This window comes from Molothrus ater, chromosome 3 (genome assembly GCF_012460135.2).
Source record: "Molothrus ater isolate BHLD 08-10-18 breed brown headed cowbird chromosome 3, BPBGC_Mater_1.1, whole genome shotgun sequence".
NCBI classification, from domain to species: Eukaryota; Metazoa; Chordata; class Aves; order Passeriformes; family Icteridae; genus Molothrus; species Molothrus ater.
This window is the reverse complement of record NC_050480.2, coordinates 1,866,403-1,883,027: the sequence shown is the minus strand read 5'-3', so window position 1 is coordinate 1,883,027 and position 16,625 is coordinate 1,866,403. Positions and strand designations below refer to the sequence as shown.

The following is a 16,625-nucleotide window of genomic DNA, read 5'->3' as shown; positions in this document are numbered from 1 at the left end:
GATGTTAATTGCTGTTGAGAATATTTACCAATGGGCTTATTTAATGAAGTGATTTGTTGATCCTAAGAAACTGCTTTATCTCATCAAGTCCACAGCACAGGAAATCTAATGTGAAGGTTTGGTCCCAGCAAAGTATGCTTGGCTTGAAGAAAAGAATCACACTTTGGAAAAAAAAGGAATAATAGAATGTTAAATTACTAATGGCTTTTGCAGCTTGTTTGCAGTTTGATCTTTCTATGCTGTAAAAATTATTTCAGTATTTAATTTCTGGGGCTTAATTTGTGCCTTTGCTTGGGTTGTTTTTTTAAAAAAAATATTCTGCCTGGAAGAGTTTGTTTCCTATAACAGAAGAATAGTATTACAATAGATGGTTTGCCTTTGGCTACCAGAAGCCCCAGCTGTTGGTAGGAGGATATTCTGCACTAGTGTGTAAATAATGTTGAGACTGTCAGGCTTCCTTGAAACTGCATGAAAACACAGCTTACCTCTCCCAAACCTCCAGTCCAGGAGTGTGATTCTCTGTGTGCTACCTTGGCTTTGATAGGTCTGCTCACACACTGCAGTCAGATAAATGCTTGTGTGCTTGGCTGGGTCAGAGCCATGCAGCTGTGTCTGCTGAGGGCTGCACTCCTGCAATCCTGCTCCAAACAGGCTTTACATGAAGCCTGTCCCTAGATGTCTTCAGTAATTTCTACTGAATATAAAGGGAATTCAGGATGGGGAAACTCCTAGTTTAAGCAGTTTAGCCAAGTGCCTGAAGTTGGATAAGGTGGATCTGTGTGCTGGTGACAAGTGATTTCTCATAGACCTCACTAGACTTTCACAGAGCTGCTTAACTACAGATATGTTGTTTAATAAGGAAAAGAGAAATCTGTGGGAAAACAAAGAATATCAATAATTGCACATACTTAAAAAGAATATCACTAATCACACATACTTACATCTGGCAATAAAGTTTTTGGAAAAAAAAATCAGTACAGCAGCTTGTTGGCTTTGAAATGTAATGCTATTAAAATGTTCAACATGAAGTTTCTATTTTTAAAATAGCAGTTGAAAGCTTCTTATTAATCTCGTGCATTTCTAAATTGAAACCATGCTGGTTCATAGGTAACACAGACAAACACCGAGTTAATGGGGAGGGCTGTGTGTACACTCTAGTTTGGGCCACTGCTTGTTTGGTTTTTATTTTGTCTTTCTTAGGAAGCAGAAGGGGGTAGAAATACCAGTCTGTTTAATCTCTTACTTCCTTTCTTAGGTTGTTGTTCAGTTGAGTTTATTAAACCTTCTGAAACAGCAGCTTTATGGCAAGTTAAGACATCACCTGCCACCCCAATACATAGGGAGTCACTGATATAAACTGTCCTCCAGCAGAAATGGATAACAGTCTGCCCATGGAAAAGCCTTAAACACAAAGAAGGGGATATGTAGCAATCATGCTGGAAATTGAGGTTTGAGTATTGAGCTATTGGCCTGGAAGGGAGAAACCATGTGACACAGGTGTCCAGGAGAGCTGCAGATCTCTGTCTCTGTTGTTGGAGCAGATGCAGCTGAGAATAAACAATTCTTGTCCAGCTAAAAAGCAGGAGAGAGGAGCTGCAGCTCCAGGGAAGTGTGTACAAACACATGGGATTGTGTTCCAAGGTGACCACAGTCTCATGTTAACCATAGCTGCCAGCCCAGAGGATTTGATAAACTCAAGTTCTTGATACTAGATTAAAAAATAAGGATATTGAGCAGGGAAGTAGAGTGTTGGTAGGTTGGAGCCTGGAGAAGAGCTTTGGTTTCCTTGGCACTGTTGTGACCATTTACGGGATGTCAAAATCTGTCCCACTGACTGCAGTGGATTTAGGATGATACTTGCCAGCAGCACAACAGTCCCACATGGCTTTTATTTTCCCCCAGATTATTAATTTTGTTTTAAAGTCTAAAGGAACTGTCTGGGTGGCAGTAGCAGAAGAATGAGCACTGAAGGACCTTGCTAGTAGCCCAAAGGAGAATATGCAGATAGTGGCTTGGTTCAAGAATTGTTGGCAGCAGCAGTGAATGTTACCAGCAGGCACTGTTGGAGCTGTGTATGGAATAACCTGCTGTAAATAAATGGCACATAATGTCCAGAGAACATTTACATAAGGGAGATGTCTGTAAAATATTAAAGGAGTACATGTAGAAGGGATCTAAGAACTCCTTGGAACTGAATGACAAGATAAAGCCAGGAGAATTTCTGCCCCAAGGCACTCTCAGTCAGCTCCAGCAGTCTCCCTCCATGCCAATATGACCTCCAGACATGTTTCTCAAAAGCAGGTTTCTGGCTATTCCTCTGAGGATGTTTGATTTTCAGTTGAACCCTGCATGTCTATAACAAGCTCCAGGTCTGTTTTGTGGTCATGGTTTGTGTTCCATGAATCTTATTTCTTAGATAATGGAGACTGGGATAGAGTCAGTGATGTGAACCTTGGGGAAGGCCACAGATATATGGGGAGGGATTTGCTAGTGTTTAACAAGAGAACATCAAAATCTTTCCAGTTTACTGCTGTGATTGCTCTGATTTTACATATGAGCAAGTTACATAGGTTGCAAAGCTTCAATGACTTAAGCTCTGCAAAATGTATGCATGAATGACAGGACCACAGGTGCAAATGATGGCAGCATTGCTAATTTTTTTTTTTTCTGGCCAGAACTGTCCAGTATTAAAGAAAAATGAGCAAAACCCTCAGAATTTTGAATGTTAGATGAAGAAATCCCAGTTTTTTCTCATTGAGCAGATACCCCATTTTCTCAGGCACTGACCTATTCACTCAAGCACTTTGGAGTCTCAAAGTTAGTGTTTAGGTGTTATATGCTATTGGTAAAATTGGTTGGAAAGTAGAACTTTCTCTATTAAAACAAAAGTTGAAGTTTCAAAATGAGTTTGCACACCCCATCAGGAGATCAGGCACTCAATGAAGTTGGCGTGTGTTGGGCACTCGCCGTGTAGGGAATATTCTGAGAAGTTTTACTTTGGAAGCGTCAAAACATTTTGATTCTGAAATTTGAAAATACAATGTTTGATAGCAGTGATTTTCTATTATCATATTGTGAAGTGTAACAGTGTAAGCTCTCTGGGGTGTAACAGTCTGCACACATGGTATGTATTAACATTTGTTTTTGTGTAACGTATGTATGAGTTGAAACAATGAAATACAGTGATATGGTGAGAATAAAACATACGAGTTAAGATTAACTTGGAAAGTTAAAACATTCAGCTGTAAAACAATTTGGTTTCACAAAAAACAGTCTTTATTATGTAAAAACTACTACATCAAACCGCTCCTAGCTTTCAAGCAAGTTTCATTATTGTAAGTGAAACCAGGGATGCCCAACAATTTCCATTGTGGCAGCCTCTAATGCTGTTAAACTTTTACCATGCGTGCTGAAATCATCCACACTGAGGGCTGCTGCAGGCTGGGCTCCCCTGGAAATGATTGGCAGAAATGCTTTGGCAGCTTCTGAGGCTGAGCACAGGGAAGAATATATAATTTTGCTTACATTAAAACACTACAGCTGTTTCAGAGTAAAGTATTAAAAAGGGTACTGGGGTGGTTTTTTTGCCTCCCAAGCATTTGTCCTGGTTTGGCCAAGGTGTGAACTCATGTCATGTTCACACATTCTCTGTGTATCTCAGGAGCTCTGTCGGCTCAAGGAGGGATTGGTGGAACCAGGGACTTGTGTCTGGTTTTTCATTTCACATTCGCTGCTCAAATATGTAGGCAAGGTTTGAAAGGAACAGTAGCTTCGAGTACTTTGTGTTCTTGATTGATCTAATTAGGTAATGGTGCCTTTCTACCAAGGGAAAACCAGCTGATCTGCAGAAAAGTCAGTTTGATACATGGAACATCTGCTGTTCTTCCTCTTCTGCCTTCACCCTCAAGGCCACGTTTTGAGGCAGGCACAGTGAGACGATGCTCTCCTCCGTGCCAAAGCAGAGCCCGCGGTGCCAGAGATCTAATCAGGTGGTGACACCAAGGACTGGCAGGGATGCTTATGAACATGGAAAAAGTAGTTCTCCTGGCTCTGCCAGACATGTGGCTGGCCAGAAGCGAGGTTTCAATTATAAGCAGGGCTAAAGTACATTTGTGTTAATGAGAAATCCGTCAGCCAAGGTGCAGATACTCCAAGAATACATGTGATGGGATTATGTGCATGTTGCTAATTCATTGACATAGCTGCTCACTTGAGTTTGGTTAATTAAGATGGATGATCCCTTTGGCTGGGAAGTGGCACCACTGAACCCAAATGTCAGCTAGAAGTGTAAGATGTTGTGGTTCCTGGGCTGCTGGGTGCCAGGAGTCACCTCAGAACCCCTGGCCGGGGTCTGTGAGGGAAGGGTGGGCGGCAAGGTGCAGGTTGTCACTGCTAACATAGAACGGGGTGGTTTGTCAGCCCTGCTGCGTGAAAACCTTCAGGACCTATTTCTCAGTGTTTTGGAACAGCAGAGCTGCTGCACCTCCATCTGGGTGCTTGGGAATCGGTCTCCTTGTGAAGAGAGGAGGGGTTCTCCGAGGCGGTGAGGCGAGATGGGGGGCTCCTCCCTGAGGCTATGAGGGGAGGAAGGGGCTGCCCTGGACTGTGAGGAGGGAAGTGGGATCCTTCAGAGGCTGCGAGGAGAGGAGTGGGATCCTCCCTGAGGCCGTGAGGGGAGGACGGGGCAGGGTCCCGGCCGTGAGGGGGGAGACGGGGCAGGGTCCCGGCCGTGAGGGGAGGACGGGGCAGGGTCCCGGCCGTGAGGGGAGGACGGGGCAGGATCCCGGCCTGAGGGGGGGGACGGGGCAGGGTCCCGGCCTGAGGGGGGGACGGGGCAGGGCCGCGGCCGTGAGGGGGGGGACGGGGCAGGGTCCCGGCCGTGAGGGGAGGACGGGGCAGGATCCCGGCCTGAGGGGAGGGGACGGGGCAGGGTCCCGGCCTGAGGGGAGGACGGGGCAGGGTCCCGGCCCTGAGGGGAGGACGGGGCAGGGTCCCGGCCGTGACGGGGGGGACGGGGCAGGGTCCCGGCCGTGAGGGGGGGGACGGGGCAGGGTCCCGGCCGTGAGGGGGGGGACGGGGCAGGGTCCCGGCCGTGAGGGGGGGGGACGGGGCAGGGTCCCGGCCGTGACGGGGGGGACGGGGCAGGGTCCCGGCCATGAGGGGGGGACGGGGCAGGGTCCCGGCCGTGAGGGGAGGGGACGGGGCAGGGTCCCGGCCGTGAGGGGGGGGACGGGGCAGGGTCCCGGCCGTGAGGGGAGGACGGGGCAGGATCCCGGCCTGAGGGGAGGGGACGGGGCAGGGTCCCGGCCTGAGGGGAGGACGGGGCAGGGTCCCGGCCCTGAGGGGAGGACGGGGCAGGGTCCCGGCCGTGAGGGGGGGGACGGGGCAGGGTCCCGGCCGTGAGGGGGGGGACGGGGCAGGGTCCCGGCCGTGAGGGGAGGACGGGGCAGGGTCCCGGCCGTGAGGGGGGACGGGGCAGGGTCCCGGCCGTGAGGGGAGGACGGGGCAGGGTCCCGGCCTGAGGGGGGGGACGGGGCAGGGTCCCGGCCTGAGGGGGGGGACGGGGCAGGGTCGCGGCCGTGAGGGGAGGACGGGGTTCTCTGAAGCTGTGAAAAGAAGAGGGAGCCCTCTGAAGAGTGCGATGAGAGGCTGGGAGCTCCTCTCCGAAGCTCTGAGGAGAGGAGGGGGCTCTCCGAAGCTGTGAGGGGAGGCAGGGGCTGCTCCCACTGACCACAGCCGGCTCCAGCAGCCCCACCCCAGGGCGCGCCTGAGTGCCGCACTGAGCTAACAATATCTGAAGAATTTGTAATTAATACGTGCATTGTTTTTGCAAATTATTGAACTCCTCTCTTTCAAAAAGGTAATGGTATTTTGATTGGTTTATGTCTATTGATAATTTTTACTTAAACAGGCCTCAATAGTCAGATCATCACTGTGAGTTCTTTTTCTGAAACCTAATTTCTTCCACCCAGATGTCTTGTGGGAATCTCAGTGCCATCGAAGCAGGAGCTCCTGTCTATAATTCAGGTTCCTGAAGGAAGGACAAGTTCAGCTGTCGTTTGTTTGCACACATCAGGTCTGACTTTCTCCTTTGGGCTCCTACATTGTCCCAGGGGACCTGCCACTCCTGCCCAAGGCCCTCTGTGCAGTGTGGAATGTAACCTGGTGTCCAGGGCAGGCTGCTAATTACAGCTTTAATTTTATTGTGCTTAGGAGGAGACAGATATCCAGCCTTCCCTTACTTGTAAGTATGGATCTGAAGAAAGGCAGATAAGGTGTGCTGACAGATGGGACAGCCCGATGGCAAATTGCCCATCAGGTGAGTAAAACCTGTGACTGATGAGCCCCATGAAAGGGTGACTGTTACTAGAACAATACATATGGATAGATAAAACTGTGCACCTACATATATATCACACACACACGAATGTATATGTATTTGTTTCTATGTGGTATTAAGAGCATCAGTTCCAAAAGGGTTTAGAAAATAAAATGTGTGTTTCATATTATTCCTGTGTATACATTTTCATACCTAATACATTCTTCATTTCCTCTGGGGCCTTCTTAAAGAAGTTGCTAATGTATAAGCAGTGCAACTTACAAGAAACCAATGGGCATCTAAATAATGTCTTGCAATGCCTAATTTTGGTGATAAGTTAAAAACCCTTGCACTTTGTGGCTCAGAAATTATCTATTATTTTACAAGAAATGAACTATTTTACAATAAGAAAATAAAAGCAAGGGTCTGGGTCTGCTCTTAGCTGTAAATACTGCAAAAATTATTTTAGTTTTGAAAATGGTAAGCTGTGGTTTTGTTAGTTGTAAATTGCTGCAGCTCCATAGCTTTGAAAGGGGGAACAGCTGATTTATATCAGTTGAAAATCTCTCTTGGAGTTCTTGATGTTTTATTCAGAATTCTTGGATCACAGTATATTAGAAATCACTCTGGTGGACTTGCCATAAATATTCAGGTTCCGTGGTGCATTATTCCTTGAACAATCCCATTAATTTCAGAGGCTGAGAAGCACTCAAGAGGACCAATTCCATTGATTAGCCTTGGCTGTGGTTCTGGGGAGCGTCAGCACAGCCTGCCTCCCAGTGTGCTGCAACAGCAGCTCTGCTCCTGTTCTGTGGGCTGTTGTTCACCAGCTGTGCTGGGTTAGTGCAGCACCTCTTGGGATGGGCAGGAGCCTTTCTGCTGACTTCATCAGGCACTGGCTCTTCAGGGATCTTGAAGGAGACCAAATGGCAGCTACTAATGTAGCCTGGCCTTCCTCCAGCTGTAGTTACTGCCTGTGGTGCTTATACAACCTGTTTGGTACCTAATTTTCTCTCATTTCATAAACCAGAGAATGACTCAGCCATGCTATGCCACTCAGTATTGCTTGTATATTGTCACTTATCTTTGTTTTCAAAGGAGGTAAATCCAACAGCTATCCAGTTACTGACCCTTTCTATATGAGTTTGTGTCTCCAAAGGCTGCCTGTTACCTTTACATGACTAACCAAAATAATTATGAAAGTTCAAGTCCTTGTTCATACTCTCTCAAAATGTTCATTTTTCAAAATGCTCAAATTTCAAAATTCAGATGTTTGGTGCTGTTGGAAGAAAAACCTGCAAAGCCTGGAACAACGGTAAGGTTGATGGTAAGGTACTGATGATGTTTCTGAAATGGAGCTGGTTGAAATATTTCAAATTTTAACATGCTGTTGGTCTCTTCAAATATAAATTCTAGCAAAGAAAAAAAGTAATAAAGGAAATAATTGCAAAAAATATTTCCATTAAGTAGTTTACACATTTCTGCACTCATCAGATTTGAAGAGGGGAGGCACAGTGGATCAGGAGCAACCAAGTGTCAAAGGCACATGAGTTTGGTACTGTAGATGCTGAGTGTGTTTCTGCACTGGTCACTGAAGGCAAGACATCCACCATCTGGAGTTTTCCAGCTCTCATCACACCAGGACTGTGCTCCCATTTTTCTCCATTTCCACCAGCAGTTTGTCCTGCTTGCTGAGCTTTTTCCTTCAGGTTATTTGAGGGAAACAGGTGTTTCCCAGGAAGCCCCAGTGCTCACAGCTCTAATCGCTGTCTCTGGCAAATGGATCCTTTGTGCTGTCTGGAGGATTAATAGAGGGTTAGGTGCTTAAAAAAATAAACAGTAAGTTCAAACAGTGGGAAGGAGCAAAGCTGCGTGTGGCTGATGAGCGAGGTGATGTCATTTATTTAGCAGAGGTGATACAGTAGTCAGAGATGCCATGAGGGGAAGGCAAGGCTCCTTTGAAGGAAACGGGAGTTGTGAGGCAAACCACAGAGGAGCTGCTAGTGGCCAATGCAAAAAGATTGTTGGGTTTGAAGCCTCGGAGCTCGGGTGCAGTGCAAGAGAATAGGGGCTCATTGTTAAGGCAGGGATCAGCACTCCCTTTTGTTCTGTGCCCTGCCCCCTCCTCCTCTGGCACTGCAATAATAATGTCTTGTCACTCTTAAGACATGCTGGCACAGATCGTGTTCACTGATGGATGTTCGCTCAATGGACGTACTAAAATGGTTTGTTTCTGTTGATGTCTGTTGTTGTAGGCTCCTCTAATGGGAGTGTAAATAAATGAACCCTTCAACAGGGATTTCTTTCACTGCAGTCCAGTTTAACCTCTGAGTGCCTTGCTGCCAGGAGTCACTCCAAATGTTTTACTGACTTACACTACTGCTGCCTTTTTTTGGAGTTACATGTATTCGAATCAGTCATGGAATAGGATCTGCTTACACAGAGAGAGAATGTCACATGGCCATGGAAATGCTCACCCAGTGCAGAGATCTGACATGATCCGTGTAACTCCTAACAAGTTGTGTGTTGGGACAACATTCTGTCATACCATACATCTGAAACAAAGGCCATTAAAAGCAGCCTTCTCTCACTTCAGTCTCTGGCATATAGGAGGTGCAAATGCCAGATTTTGCCAGGAGGCCCAGCTATTGACAGAGATCAGCCCTTCCTAAAATGCTTCTGCTAATTCTTGTCTATTCTATCTGGAGTTTTCAATGTGCATGTACTCACTGAGGGAGAAAATCCTCTTTTTCAAACATGCAGTTTATTTTTCAGCCTACATGTTTGCTGACCCTGCTAATGAAGTGCAATTTAAAAGCTGCATTCTAGAATGGGGAACATTGTCTCTCCACCCCTTCTCTTCTGTGTTTATTGTAGTGAAATGTAAGGACTTTATTGGTAGGTTGGCTATGAGGACTCTGGAACAGAGCATCCAGTATCTCCATATCATTCCTTCATTATTTATAGTTGCAGTGTAGTACGTGCAGCACCAGATGTGAGTAAGAAGAAGGAGGGGTGCAAAAGAGAACTTCAAATGACTGTGATGAATAGTTGAAAGTGAACAGAGGGGCTTTTAAGGCTCCTTTAAAGAAAGCCTAATGCTCTGCTTCCCTAAGCAGCAGGCTACTGATGATGGAAAAGTCACAGACATACCTGCAGAGATTTGGGAAGCTCTTGTTTCAGTAGGTCTTTATGGCAGCTAAAAAAATAGAATTCCTGTGCTCTTGCCAGCTGGGTTGGTGTGTCCAGCTCACTTTTCTCCTTTTCATTTTGCTCTGTAAGGACAATGTGCAATGACTTGGACAGTGCTGAACTCCAAACCATGTCTATCCTTGTTTAGTCACCCATCCCAAGACCAGGTCCTACTTGTGTCTGGTACTTTTCCATCCCTTGAGCAGTGCCATCTCTGAGGACTGCTGTTTCTTGCTTGCATTCCTGGTTCTGATGGTGGCATAAAATGCCAGGCCCTGCAAACCCTGAATCTTCTTTGCCTTATTAACACAAATGGTGACATTTTCTTAGACATACACAACCTGCACTTCCCTAATGGCACCCTGGAAATCCATCATTAGTGTAAATCAGGAGTGAGAAGAGCCTTATGTCCTCTTCCTGCATCATCCTGTTTTATAACGAGCTTTCTAAAATATTCTGAATTCAGGCTAAAAATTACTGGCTTTTCCAACCAACAAACTCCTTGATTAATTTTTTTGTTCCCTTTTTTGGTAACATCATTTGAAAAATACAGCAAAAATGTCACAGATGCAAAGGGTTTTTTAGAAGGAATTATTGAAGCTTTTAAGTAAGTCTGTTGTCTGAACACAGCTAAAATTGTTTGGAGTGGAATCAAACAGCCTTTGTGCACTTGGGGCTATGTGGGATCACGTCTCTGAGGGGGATGCAATGTGTGGATGCCAGCGTTCAGCTGGCACTGAGCTACTGCTTCATGCTGTCCCCCCATGGGCTTTTTCCTTTGTGCCACTTCCATGGTGATGGGTGTGCTTCAGGGTGAGCCCTGAGCGTGGCAGAATCCTGGAGGTGAGGGGGAAGGGGATCAGGGGCAGCCTGTGGCTGTTATGGAGCGGGCAGTGAGGGATGTAAACACAGTGGGTACAGCCACCCCCAGCAGCAGCGCTGCCTGAACCGAGCACTAGAACCGTGCCCTCAAAGAGCTTCAGCTCCTAAGTTATCCCTGTTCTGTGAGGGTGGATTCATCACCAGAGCCGGCCACCCCTCTTCACGCAGGCATGTAGGAAAGGGTAAAGCAAATAAGCACCGTGGTGCCGAAATCGGAGCGATGGCTGATGGAGCCCCGATGGGGAGAACAGCCAAACAGCCTGAATGGAATGTCAGTAAGCATGGAAGTTAAAAATACACTTCTCAGACCTTGAGGACACTCTGGGGACTAAGAAGCTATATTGATACTAGACTTCAAAAGTTCCAAATAAACAGCAGGATTTTCTCAATGCACAGAAGTGCATACTTGTGATGTCAGAGCAATGTTATTTCTGCACTGCAAATCTCTAGGTACATGCCTTAAAAGCCAGTCCAGATAAGTTGCAACTTATTTAATTTACACTTATGATTGGTTTTATTTTATTTTCCTGTATCTTAGAAAGTTAGATTTAGATTCATACTGTGAATCGCAAATTTACATCTTTCTGAAGAGAACATTACTCTCTTTAGGGTAGAGAGCACATCTTGTGTGAGTGCAAATGATCTTTCAGAGGATTAACATTCATTCTGTGCTAGATGACCTTGGACAATTGAAGTAGGAATGATTGCATTGATTTGCTTTGGGAGATACTTATCCACAGATAACAGTGAGCCTCCAAAGCCAGACCTTCCCTGAATGCTCCTCATTCGAAGTGTTCAGAACACCAACATGTCCCTTGTCCCATTACAGGTGGCTTCCCAGTTCTCAAACGCTGGGCAGGCTTTGTCTTTTTACTGTAGAAAAAAGAGAACTGTAGATGCCATTGTCTGGATGGAAATTGCTGGAAATAGCTGTCCTTCTGGTTTTTCCCTCTGTGTTACACACAGGAGTTGCTTTTGTGAATGTGTTTTAACTCACTTAGATTTGTCTAGGACAACTTGGAAAGATTGTAATGTATGGAGAAAGTATTTTATGTTTGTGTCCTTTTGGTCTAATAGCAAAGCTCAGATAGAACCAAAGGCGTGACAAATACCATAAAAGAAAGTCAAGCATACAGGTTTTTTAATAGTAGACAGGGCCTGTGGAGTAATTTTCTGTGATATAAAATCCTTGAATTAATTTGTCATAGGCTGAATTGATCAATGACTGTAGCCTATGTGTAGATCAGAGTGATGAACTGTAACAGTACTCTCAGAGGTAAGGACCCCAAGCACTGATCTAGAGGAAGCTGAAGAGCTTGTGTATTTATGATAAATGCCAGCCTCCTAACAGGGAGCCAAATGTTGAGTCTTATGAGTTTGTGAGCGTGGCAGTTGACTGCTGCTGGAAGAACAACCACACTCATGGCAGCAGTGTTTAAGCATAGGTTGATCTGAGTTGAAATAGCAATCTGCATGGCTTCATGGGAAAGCTTAATTCTGGAAACATGAAACTCTTGTTCTACACATGCAGGGAGCAGCATTCTCCTTTTGTGATTGTTTCAGGGTTAAAGGGAACAGCCACGTCTAAGGGGGAAGGAGGAGAATTCCATTTCAGTACACTGTTTGTCAGAGGACACTTCACTCTCCAGAGCATGAAGAAAAATGCCCTCCATAACTGCATTTTTAATACAACCAAACTCTTTGCATGAGGACGAAGCTCAGAAATATTGCTGAGTTTTCCCGTGTGTGTCCCACCATGCAGTTAATCTCATCTCTGTGTTCAGCAGGACATGGGGGCTCTGGAGTGTTCGGTAGCACTAACGGGAGCTGCTTTTAGAGCTGGATTTGAGCTCTATTATTGAGAACCCCTTGCAGGGCTGGGCACTGCAAAGCAGGACACTTGAAAGCCAGGTGCTGGGGAAGGGGAAAGTGCTGCATGAGCAAGAAGTGAGATTATAAATTAGAGTTCAGCTCAGCACGTTTGGAGTCACGTAAATAGCTTAGGGGTTTATAAAAGAACACCCTCAAGGATTCAGAATTACAGCCAAAGAGGAGGGAAAACATAATGCTTTAGTACTGTGTGATTTATGCACCAAATAAGTTTGAATTAGTCACCAATGTGAAGTGGGTTTGGAAAGATTAATAACCCTTACCCAGCATTATTGTATGATGATCAGCCATAAATCTTCTTTGAGCAAAACGGGAAGTAGCCAAATCCTTTTTCCCTGCACATGGGCAGTGCTCGTGCCCTTGTTCAAGGGCTGCCCACTTTGAATTCTGCTTTTTCTCTTGGGATGAGGCTGTGGATTGCTCATGGCAACCTGGGCATTTCCAGTTGACACAGAAGATACGTGCTGCAAATGGGCCTGGAAAGGGGTGGGATAACTGTGTGGAACTGGGAACTCTCATTTGCCTAGGCTGAAGCAGTGAAGCACCACTCATTGGAATGGGTGCTTTTGCCCAGAGAGGGCATCGAAAAAGTGTGAAAATGCTGTAGGTTGCAAACTCAACATGGTTGCTGTTCATGACTATTTTGGTCCTGAATAACTTTTAAGATCTTTTTCCTACTTGTTGTGGTTGTTTGAAGTGGAAAACTTTCCATTAAGGCTAAAATCCTGTTCTAGTTGATGCTTTGCCCATTTATATTTGTGCCAAAACCAGCACGACTTTTGATTTCTTCTGAGCATCTGTCAGCTGGTGACCCACCACACCTTCTCTTGTGTGGCCTATATAAACCAGTGCCGACCGAAGCTTCAAAGAGTGACTTCCCTCCCTGTAAGACTCTACCTCACACTTATTTCCAATAAACTGCCATCCTCTCAATTTTCCACAAGCAACATGTAATTGAGCAGTAACCTCAGTGTATGAAAATCTGTGTGGCAGATGAAAAAAACATCATTAGACCAGAGGCAGCTGGAGTGCAGTCATGGAGTGTAAAGAGCTTGGCTCCCGTAGAATCTCTTTCATGGATATTTAGAGTTTAGGACAAAAAAAACCCTGTTTGATGGAGGTGAAATTTTTATCAACCCAGGAAAGAGGGAGAGCTGTTTGAGGAAACAAATGTTGAGAAGGGCTGCTAGATCAGCCAAGTGTGGGTCCCCTGCAATTCCATCTGTGCGGCCAAATTTGTTTAGGTTATTGAGGATGATGGGTCCCAGAAAACGCAGAGTCTATAAGACACAGGGAGTCCTCCACATGGCAGAAAAGGCTGCTGGTGTGTCATAAAAGGATATCTTTTGTTTCATGCAGCCTTTATCATTTCAAATGAGTGTTTGGTATTGTTTTGGTACCTGAACTTACTCAGCTGATATTTAAAGTAGCTTTTTGCTGCAAACTTGCTGGACAAGATGTAATTGTTCTGTATAAAACATCCTGATGGGCTGAAGCACAGGACTTTGAGGGACACTCAGCACTTGTTCTACAAGTCCATCCTGAGAAATGTCCAAGCCTTCCCTTCCCTGACAGTGCACCAGGGAGGTTGTTGTGGTTGCTGGAAAGCCAGGAGTGGGGATTAGAAGTGATGCCTGCTCTTTTCAGCTTAGCTGAGCAGGCCTAGAGAGCTGAAGTAGTTCCTAAACCAAGAGTCACATGTGTGCTACCTCAGCTGCTGCCCAGAGAAGTTGTTCCAGAGGACCTTGGAACAAGCTGGAATATCCACATGAAAAATCAAGCGAGAATCCTCTTAGTTTAGTCTTACCTTTTCCAAGCTGACGTGGAGGTACTTGCAAAGCTCTTTAGTGAATCTTTTCCTGGCAATACTTTTGGGAATAATGATTGTGGAATCAGAACCATAAAAGGCATTAAAATACTCCTCCTAAGGGCACTTCCCTTGTGCACATCTGTGGAATGTGATTTTGAAATGCCTCAAATTCACACTCACACAGAATCTGTCACCGTTCCCTGTGACCTTGATCAGGAGCATTTCTCTTAATGCCTGTTATGCTTCCAGATAAGCAGAGCACCTCCCATTGACCCAGGCAGGTCATTATCCTCTTTCCTTTATCAGGAATCCTTCAGCCAATTAATCACACACTGCTCTGCAATCTTGAGGCTCAATTATGCCTGGACAAGTGTTGCTCAGCTGTTCCTGCTGCTACAGATGTGACATATCCTGAGATTAGCTCCGACTCACAGAAGTCACTGATCCCGTATCAGGCGCTAAGAAAAGCAGGGCCGTCTGGGAGGGAGGTGACACCATCTTGGAAGCATTTTATCACAGAGTAAGTGGAGATGTCTAAAAAATCCTGCTTGCCACCACCACATCACAGCAAGTCCTTCTCACTGGCTGTTGCCTCTCAGGCTGAGACAATTTACCAGTATTTTCTAGATGGAGATGTCAGCAGAGTAATAAACTGTTAGTAGTGCACTGATGACAGACGGTAGCTAGTTCTCCTTTGGGATAGTAGATAGCTAAACTTGGAATCCCTGTGAGAAACCTATTTTCTCCTCTTTTGTGAAAACCTGTTTTATGCACATCAAATAGCTTCTAGTTTTATTTTATTTTCCTGTTGTTACCATTTGCTTGGGATGCTCCATTGTGGATGTGTGCGAGTGAAATATTTTGGTGGTATTTTTGATTAATGTAAAAAATTCTGCTTTAGATTTTTTGTTTTAGTTGTTGGTTGTTGGGTTTGTTTTTCAGTAGCTGTGGCTTGACACACTTAATTGTTTTTAGAGGGCCTGGGTCAGAATACATTATGTAGCCCCCAGAAGTACTATGGGACACCCACTGAAACTATCAGCAAGATGTGCCTAATCTTGGTAATGTGGTTCTGTGTTTGTGAGGTTGTTCTTCGTAACCATTTTCAGCTACACAGAAGCTCAGGCAAACATTTAGTACAGATGCTTGCAATTCTATAAAATTATGTATTCTCTTAAAAAATGGCCTTCTGATTTCTATAAGCAGACCTTGTTTAAAAAAAAATTCTGAGTTTTGAATATTTAATTGTGGTTCCTCCTGTTTTTATTTTTCAAAAGCTCATTTTTGAACAAGATAAGCAGATGTTGAATATGTAGTTGTTTACAATGGAAAATCATAAACTCTGCAAAATAACTACCCTTTATCACTTTCAGGCTTCAAATAAATTCACTTAGAAACCCCTATGGAATGAAGGCATTTGCATTTCCCCTGTGGATGGTGCCACAGAGAGTCAGTGAGCAGATAGGATCTGCTTCTGCACCCTGCCCCTGCCTGGGGGCTCTTTGCACGCTGGTGTGAATGCAGGACAGGCGGGCAACTTAAATAGGATTTAGGACTGTGGAGGAACAACTGGGTTTAGCTGGGGCTGAGGCAGCTGGGAGCACACAGCAGGGCTCTGTGTGAGCTCACAGGGCTGAGCTGGAAAACTTCTGCCTTAAAACACCCAGATATCCTGCCCCTGGTTTTCTGCAGACAGAGCCATTGCTGTGACCTCCCACACTGGTATTTCCATTTGCAGTCTACAGCAAGCCTGTGTGTGGGTCAGATATTGCAGCAATATTGCACCAGATATTGCAGTCTTTTTTTGTAACAAGGTGACCAGCCAAGGGAAAAGGGACTTGGACTTGCATTATCCAAGGTTGGCACAGCTAAAATCCATTTTTAATGGCCTTTGGGAGACAGAATCTCACATACAGGTTCTCACTGAGTGGTTGGTTCAGCTTGTGAGTGAGTCCAACTGTGTCAAGACACTGAAAAAGGATTTTTACTTCCAAGAGTGCCTTATGATCTGAGTATGGGGCTACAGGAATCTGATGTGATAGATTTGTTGCTGAAAAAATTATTTGCATCTTATCAACAAGACACAGAAAATGGAGACTGTGTAAACGCGTGTGTAAAAGAGATAGTTCACATGAAACTTGTTGCATTTTATTTTAATTCTCAAAATTATGAGAGAATTATGGGCATGGCTGATTCTTCAATAGCAAATACTGCACATCTATCTGTTTTTTATGACACAGTTATTTGAATTGAACACTTCTATTATTTTGGCTGTCCACACAGAAGAGAATATAAACTGCCTCTGTTTCTGCAGCTCAGAGCTCTCCAACCATCCCCCTCCCACATTTTAAGATTAATTAAAGGGAACCTTAAACTCAAACACGGCTCAAAAAAAAATCCAAATAGAGGTGGTCTCATCTTTAAGATGAAAAAGAGGATTAGAACTGGAGGAAACTGAAGTTATTTTGGTGTTTTATAAATAATCTTCCAATTTCCTATCACTTGCCTCTTCGTCTCTTGTGGGGTTTACTG

The 16,625-nt window shown here is 45.0% G+C and overlaps 1 protein-coding gene across 3 annotated transcripts in view; it reads left to right on the top strand.

Annotated features, from left to right (window-relative positions):
* Positions 1-16,625, top strand: part of BMP2 (bone morphogenetic protein 2) — a 317,130-nt gene that overhangs the window by 108,910 nt on the left and 191,595 nt on the right. For 2 of the 3 annotated variants that reach the window (XR_008508284.1, XM_036380969.1), the window contains exons 1-2: positions 6,034-6,076; positions 6,214-6,319. The gene's annotated coding sequence lies outside the window, so the exon portion shown is untranslated. Of the gene's footprint in view, positions 1-6,033; positions 6,077-6,213; positions 6,320-16,625 lie in introns of those variants that run through there. The other variant, XM_054514373.1, reaches the window with a different exon arrangement.